Genomic DNA, 9,177 nt, shown 5'->3' with positions numbered 1-9,177 from the left:
TAGCAGATTCGTACACTACCCTGTTTAAAAGATAAATGGCTATACCCTTTCCCCGGCAACGGCGCCAAAATGTAGAGTCGTAACAAGGGTCCTTTTCACCTCTAGTTATCTCGCATTACAAGTCAATCCGGGAGCGTTTTGTTATTGTAAAGGGTATCTCAATTTGAGGCTATTTGTCAGAGTAATGCTTAGTAGTATAGGTCTAAGAAATACAAGAGTAAACGGATGCTAAGCTATGGCTAAATTACTTTTGCATAAAGAAATCACACGCGGCAACTTTATCAGTCAAGGGTACGGAAATAGTAACCCATCCCTCTAGAAACCGATGAAGGAAAAGGAATTAGAGTATGGATCATGGATCTGGGAGCATAATAGCGTCTGCTGTGTCTCACGACAGCCTTGATCCTCCTCCCACACCAAACCAATGAATGCAAGTAAAAAGGAACAGCAAGAAAGCAGAATGGAATGGCAATTCAGAAATGGAACAGCAGTAAAAGGAACGGCAGTAAAGAAACTAAATCTCGCGAGTTCAACACTCTCAATTCTTGGCATCAACTTACATACAAAGAAAGAGCAATCTTTTGTACAAGTAGACAGCTTAATCAAATGGAACAGCAAACCACCATAAACAGGAAACGTCAATCATATGTACACATAATCTGAAATGATCACCAGTAGTCCACACACAACGTTAATTCCATCTTCTTATGATCGTCACTCCAACCATATGTAGCTAAAACATTCCACTTATAAATTCTGTAACAGAAGTGAACAACTCAGAACAATGTTATGTGATCAATTCTGGAAATATGATGTAAACTTGTTACAAAGATTTACAAAAGGAAAAACTACTGATGAACGAGTATGGAACAGCATGTAAGTATATCAGATTATTAAGAACAATAAACAAACCACACAAAGCCAAATTGTAATGATACAATCAGCCAGTGTCCGTTGGAGCCGGGCCCTTAGCTTCCAATGGCACACCGCCGTAACTTACTTCAGATGCAGGGAGAAAGTAACACCAAATATATTATATTAACGCATCAATGATAGTACAGCAAAACTAAGTCTCAAAGAGACTCGATAGTTTGAGTTTAACCAACTGTGAGGTCTGTAAACAGAAAGTAAAGATACAAGATAATCCAAAGTCCCTGAAGTCTTCGATGCTGCCCCTTTTTATACAAGTAATGGCGGAGTTAACTAAACAACAAAATAATTGAAAGTAACGATCCCTCAGGATCAAAGATCCTGAGGGATCTGTTAAACTGTTAACTCCTCTCTTTTCTCTGCCTAGCCTTCCGAACTGACAGTCCTTCATCTTGTCCCGGATTGATCTGCCTTGATTTACTCGCCCTGGTCTGGATTTTATTTGGTTTTGGAGGGACAACCGTTATCTCCTCATGGAACTCTCGTTTTGCACCGCGCCTTCCTACTTTTGTCTTTTCCTGCATAGAGAAGATAACTATTAGTGATTGGGTCATTCGTGCTCATTCTCATTACATTCTCCTTATTTTATAACAAAGAAAAGGTTACAACTATTGCTTGAAACACCACTAAGTTATTCGTTAAAACATACCTTTCCAATGCTCTACAAATGGTCCTTTGGACCTATTTTACCACATACATCAACCCAAATTATAACCATACCTTTAACAACCACCTACAACCATATGTATACAAGTTTTTACATAAATGTGTGTGTGCATATGTGCATGTGTTTCATGGATCTAGTGGTTGCATTGGAAGGTAGAAATACTATGAATCTTACCTATTGCTTACGGAATCATAGAGCACATTTTTATTTGGCTTACATAATTGTAGAGTGGATTTTCTCACAATTGGTATTTCCCTTGGCACTACAAATCCATCATAATATCAATCATTGAAACCAATCTTAAACAAATTTATTCATTCTGGTTTGTGAATAGAAAGAAAATAAGGTTGAACTATAACTTGATAGAGGATTGAGGGACATAACATTTAAGTTACACATTGGAAAGATAAGTGGTGAGACGAATAAGCCATATTCCTATTGTTTAGTCACCAATTTACCTAAAAATACTAAAGTTCGTGGTGTAATTCTAGTTGTAATTGATCAATTTACTAGAATGACTCATGACTTACCCACAAAGATTCAATCCAAATATTTTAAGATTTCTCATTTATTTACTTAATTAATATTTTTCTTTATATTATCCCTAAAAATATAATAACTGATAAAGTTCCCTGAATCATTTTTTTGCCAATTTTTTAAAAATTCAGAACTAACTTAAAACTGATAACTACTTACCATCATAAAAGTGGTACCCAAATTAAAAGGTGAATAAAGTTTATGAAACTAGGCTAATAATGTATATTGGAAAACAACCCAAAAAAAACTAAAAAAACATCTACCCCTATATACATTGCTTACAACCAAGGTTACCATTTGACTATAAAATGCCATCTTTTGAAATGTTCATGAGAAGGATGGTAACACTCCTATCTCTTGGTGTAATCATGTTCCTAAATAGTGATATGAAATGAGAGCTTTTAAAAGAATAAAATATACAATTAACAAAGTCGAAAGCAATACAAAATTTGCCCATGATTAATGCAAGAGTTAGATAGATTCTAAACAATCCATATGAGAATTTTAGGTAGAGATAAAGTGTTTATTATAATTAAACGTGAAAAAAGCTCTTTCAAATCACACAAATATGAAAAAAGCTCTTTCAAAAGTGTTTACTAAAGAATAGATAACTTACTATAAAAACTTGCTTTATTATTCCCGTTAAAGAGAGTTTGTTTTGTTTATCTTGTAAGTTTGTTTAAACAATATATCACCCATCCTAAACATGTTATTAATTGTGAAAATACACTATAAAACATGGTTATTAATTGTGAAATTACACTATAAAGCATGGGAATGAATTCATAGTGCAACCAAAGAAATTAAAAAAAAACTAACTATAGGTTTAATAGAGAAATTAACAAAATTAAAATTAAATTAACTTATCACAATTAAACTAAATGTTATTTGAAAAATAATTAATATAGGAAAAATACAATATCTTAATTGATTATTAATTATGACATTGGTTATGAGTAACCTAAATTTTAATGATAAGCATGATGATCATGTATGGTTCAAGTTGGAAGATATATGACAGAAGAATGATTGGCTAATTATGTATGGGAAAGAGATTCTTAAAGAATTGTCAACTATAATAATCGGTGACTTATGTATTCCACTTAATGGTTACTCTTTCATGTGGGAATGAACAGTGTTTATGTTTGCAGATATAAGAAGATGGTCAAAGATGGAAAATGAAGAAGACCGGAAATCATAGAATCTGAAGACAAAGAGTGGTGAAGGCAAAGAGCATAAGGAGGAAGAAAGGACCAATTCGATGAAGATTACATAAAGGCTTAATTTCTAAACTTGTTATGTTTAATGAATAAATGATATGATGGGATGTGGACTAATTGTAGAAGTATATGAATGAATCAGAGATGATGATGAATGAGTGAAATTATGGATCAATATATGTTGAGAGAATCATGGAGATATTGGGGAGAGAATTATGGAGATAATTATGCTTTTGGTTTGAATGAAATGCATATTTAGGACATAGTTGTTATAGTCCCCTATTATAATATAAGGGACCATTTTTACACCAAATGTAACACTTGGAAATGACTGAATAATGTAATTTTACTTTGGGGATTTAGAAATATAATCCCTGAGTGTCTCTTGCTTTGTATAATGTAGATGTGTTGGTGTTTTCTATTCCATTGTGGTTTTGATTTCATCCAAATTTGTATTGTCTTAGTTCATGTTATATATTTGTACATATTTAGCAAAGTTACCAACTAATGACAATTATGAACTCAAAACCAGAACTCTAGCCCCAAAAAATCTTGTTTTTTCACAAAAAAACATGAAAAAATAGTCATAAATAAAAAGGTGGTGATGTTGCAACACCCTTTTTTCTAGTGTTAAAATCCCAACATTTTTTCAGACATGACATTAGAAACTAAACTAGTGATTATGAAAAACCTTAAGATTCCAATAACTTCAAACATGGTATTAATGACCAAATATCATAACCATAAAAAACATTAAATTTAGACTTTTTCAACTATAGAATTAAAAACAAATATCACGAGTATAAAAAATATTAAAATTACAATATTTTCCAACAATGACATATTTTATATATATATATATATACTGACCTATGAAAATTTAAACATTAAATTTTTTGGTTTACTTCATATTTGATAACAAATATATATATAGCCTGATCTATGAGGATTTAAATATTGAATCTTTTGGTTTACCTCATATTTGACAGTACAACCACAACCATCACCAATTGAGTTGCAAATAAGCTAATAAAACAAATAAAAGTATATATATATATAATAAACATTTTTTTTTCAATTAGGAAAAACTTAAAAACATATATTTAAACCATTAAAAAAGAAAATCCAATATACACACACACCAACCTAGATTCATCTTAACTTTGAATTTACCAAGTGTCGAGAGGGATACACAGACGCACACCAGTCTAGATTCATCTTAATGTCGGATCTACTAAGTGTCGAGAGGGATCAAATCTCTCTCTTGAGGTGGAAACTTATTGTAGAGAGAAAAGAGATTTGATCCCTCTTGTCACTTGGTAGATCCAGAGTTAAGATGGATCTAGGATGGTTTAATTATTAGTTTTTAAATAAGCCACATTAGAGAAGAATACCATGAGGAAAAAACCACCAATTAAGAATGCTACGGGAAAAAACCATGGATTAAAAATACCATAGGAAAAACCATGGATTAGAGTCCAAAAATGTTAAACATGACATTACAACATCTCTACCATATTACATTGGAGACGGCGGTTTGGAGATTAGCGGAAGCTGGCTTCCCCTGATCAGTGAAATCAAGAAACGTCAGCCCGGCCCCAGGTAAGTTGTCTAACAGGTAAGTTGTCTAAGCAGGTAAGTTGTCTAACAGGTAAGATAGTTATCAAGATAGATATGAATTTAAGTTTCCATAGTAATTAGAGACAATGGCAGTGTTTTGATGTTCATAGTAATATTATCTTTAGGTTATTTATATTATATTATATTAGAACCCTAATTATTAATATAATCTCATGGTTTGTTTTTAATATTATTTAGGCATTAATGCATGTTCTTATTATGGTCTAGTCTTTAATGTTGAATTAATATAAAATTTAGGTTTTATTAATTATTATTAATTATTATTAATTTGAAGTTATTTAGATAGTGGTTAGGTTTTTATTAATATTTCATATTTTAAGCTATTTAAGACTTTATGTTATAAAAATAAAAATGTTTTAAGTCATATAGTGATCTAGTTTAACAAAACTTTTTTAGGTTTTATAGTCATTAGGTTATTTATTCCTATTTAGATTAATATTAGAGTTATATAGCAATATATATTATTATTATTATTAAGTTATAGGTCTTATATATTAGCATTATTTTGTCATATAGTGTCATTATCTTATAGTATCATATTTATTAATATTAATATATTATGAATATATTTACATTAGTTTTAGATAATAATTTTATATAAAGATTATGTCTTATTAATGTTATGATATTAAAATATTTATTTTAGTTTTTTGTGATTGATATAAGCTTTAGGGTTGATTTTGATTAAATTTAATATATGTATTTGAAGTTGTAGGCTTGATTGTTTGTAATTCTAATATATATATATGAATTTATTTAGACCTTAGGTTAGATAAATTCTTAGTTATGTCTTTGAGTTATATAAATATTAATGTTATTAGGTTTTGATTTAAATATTAAAATATTAAAATTTATATTCTAGTTTCTAGATATTATTACCATTAGGGTTTCAGGTTTTTAAAAATATTTTTTGATATTTTTATCATTATCTATTTTAGTATCTAGATAATTATATGATTTTAAAATTATTTTAAAATGTTTAGTTTAATGTTTTTGTTTTAAAGTTACTAAATAAATAAAATTAATTTATTAAAATTAAAATTAATTTATTAAAATTAAAATCAATAAATAAAATTAAAATTAAAAATTAAAATTAAAATTAGGTTTCATTATTTTTCCAGCCGACCTGTGCTTTACCTCTATCATTCTGCCCTCATAAGTATTTATTCCCTCCATCTGGCTCTTCTTTTTATCATCTTTCTCTTCATCTTTCTCTTTTCCCTGATGATGGATCCCATTTGGGATTCGAAACGTTGGTGTAAAAACTCCATTACTGTGGGTTCTCCGATCAGAAATTCAAATAGCACAAACCACAGATCTCTGAAATCCAATTTATTATTATTAATAATTTTAATTTTAATTCTATTTTATTTTGGTTAAGTGAAAATATTAAATAATACAAAAATATTAAACAATACAAAATTTCTATCATATTGACTCTCTGACTCTCTGAACTTTATATATATATATATATGACATATAGGATAATGCCCAACATCACCGCATCACCCACTGTATTAACTTGTAGCCATTGTGCAAAGGTGCAAGCTAGCGAAATGGGTGGAGGCCAATGCCCAACATCACTTCCATACCATATATAATTTGACCCGTGTAATATGTGATGTTTTTATGCTACTGAATTTTTATGTTTTAATTTTTTTAATATATTTATTATTATTAATTATTTAAATTTTAGTTTTAGTTTTTTAAATATGTACAGAGCTTTTAAATTATATATGTATATAATTTTGGTTTTCTAATTTTTATATTTAATTATGTGTTTTTTTAAGTGTTTTATTTTAAAGTCATATATATTGGATTTTTGAACGTAAAATTAGTTTTTTTTTTAAGAAAATTGGTATTTTTCAGTTTTTTAGAATACAAATTATTATTTTTTTAATTGATTCCACCCTAAAAAGAAATATTAAAATTTTTTTTCCCAAATATTTTTTAGGGTAGGTTATTAAAAATAATAATTAATTTTTATCTTTTTATTTTTGAAGGTACCAATATTCAAGGTTATAATGTCAATTAGTAATGTTAATCCCAAAAACAAAATAAAATAAATGAAGTAAAAATGAAAACACTTAAAAAATAACTATTTGAAAAAAAATAAACAAAGTTTAGGTGCTGATTTTTAGGGTTTTTTTGTAATCATGATATTTGATCTTTAATGTCACTGTTGAAAAATGTTTGAATTTTAGCCCTAAAAATGGTGACATTAATGATTGCAACACCAATTTTGCATTTTAGTGTGCTTTTTCATGTCTTTCCTAGTGATGATATTTGATTTTTATTGTTATGGTTGAAAAATGTTGAAATTTAACTCTTAAAAAAAAGGTGACAATGCATCACCACTTTTGCATTTCAAAGTGTTTTTTCATGTCTTTAGTAGTCATGATATTTGAATTTTAATACCGTGGTTGAAAACTGTTAGAATTTAACCTTGAAATGGAAAAAAATAATGTTTCATCATCATTTTTTCAAAATAACATAAAAGTCAACCCTAAATGCAACTTCCAAACAACAAGAATAAGATGAAGTTTTCATTAAATTGGTAATTTTATTATATATATATATATATATATATATATATAATTGATTGATTGTAACATTTTTCTTTAAAAAATTCAATTGTTGTCCTTATTTTAATTTTTCATTAATCAAATTGTAATTTAAAAAAGTATTTTAGATGTCACTTTTCATATATTTCTTAAGTTGTTTTGTTATATTTATTTCACTTTATATTAGTTAATTAAAAATCAATTCTATTATTATTATTATTATTATTATTTATTTAATTTTCTTTTTATATAAATATGTATGAGCTAAAACAAAGTAATATAGAGTAATATGAACAATATTTTTATCTCAACGACAACCAAAGCTTACATCTTGTATTGTCCTTACCCACTCAAAAAGTTTCAAACCGCCCCACATATATATTTCCTAGTTAATACTAACTTATATTTTCATTATCTAATAGCATATTTATGTTGAAAAATGTGCAACAAGAAATGTTAAATTTAGAATGTGCTAAAAATAGACCTACTAAAAATAGCATGTCAAAAAATAACAGTTTGACCAGTGAGGTCATTGGCCACCTTGGGTGAGAGGTGAAACTGCTAAAAATAGAAAGTTCTAAAAATAGCATTTATGGGTCCCTTCCTATTTATAACAGTCCCTAGTCTATTTATAGGAAGTAAAATTAATTTTGGTTTTAACAACAGTTGGAAATATTAATTAATTAATTCAGTTGAGTTAATTAGTTAAGGAAATTCGAATTTGAAGTCTTTGTGAGCATGCACATGAGTTGTCCCACTGATTGAGGAATTTCCTTAATTTCCTCCACTGATTGAGGGAATAAATATGAGTTCTATAATGAGAGAATCAGTTGACTTAGTTCTAACTAGTCAAGTCTCGTTAGATTATTTTAACAAGTTGTTAAAATAATAAAATATAGTTTGTTAATGCTTGCATGCATGTGACAACTATTATTTTAGATAACTGAGGATTCACTCATGGATAACTGTTGCATGTCAGTTCTGTCAAAGACCCGGTTGAGATCAGATGAGGGACAGTGTACTATCAGATGCTTGGATCTTCCTAGTGAATATTCCTTGCATGCAGGTGGAACTAGTGTCCTCAAGGATTGCGTAGTTGGACCTATGGTTGACAGCAGATATGATCTGGGGCCAATTCACATATGTTATGTAATTGGACCCAAGTCAAAATTGCGCAAGGAAATAGGGGATTGGAGGATTTGTGGCCCATATATTGAGGCCTAATGAGTCTATGATCATCATCATCAGAGTACAGAGAGAGCAAGATAGCTATTGAGATGATTCTTTTTGTATTTTGTTGAGGATTTCCACTTGATTGATAATATAGTGTTGGGATTTTATGCTAGTGCTTTCCCCAGTGATATATTCTACGTTATGTGATTGATTCCTTCTTATCAGTTATATGTATTCATGCTTGATGTTGCTCATGTTCAATTAAGCTTCCGCTAAGTTTATGGTAGATGTAGATCTAATATGATGCTTTAGTACATTGCATATATCAGTTGGATCTGCAGGTGAAATTTCTACATGATATCAGTGAGCTAGCTAATTTTTAGAGAAAATTCTACATGGTATCAGAGCTAGCTGATTAGTAGAAAATTCTACATGGTATCAGAGC

The sequence above is a fragment of the Pinus tabuliformis genome, chromosome 4_2 (genome assembly GCF_031772625.1).
Source record: "Pinus tabuliformis cultivar Carrire ecotype Pingquan chromosome 4_2, CPIR1, whole genome shotgun sequence".
Classification (NCBI taxonomy): Eukaryota; Viridiplantae; Streptophyta; class Pinopsida; order Pinales; family Pinaceae; genus Pinus; species Pinus tabuliformis.
Note: the sequence above shows the minus strand (reverse complement) of the source record.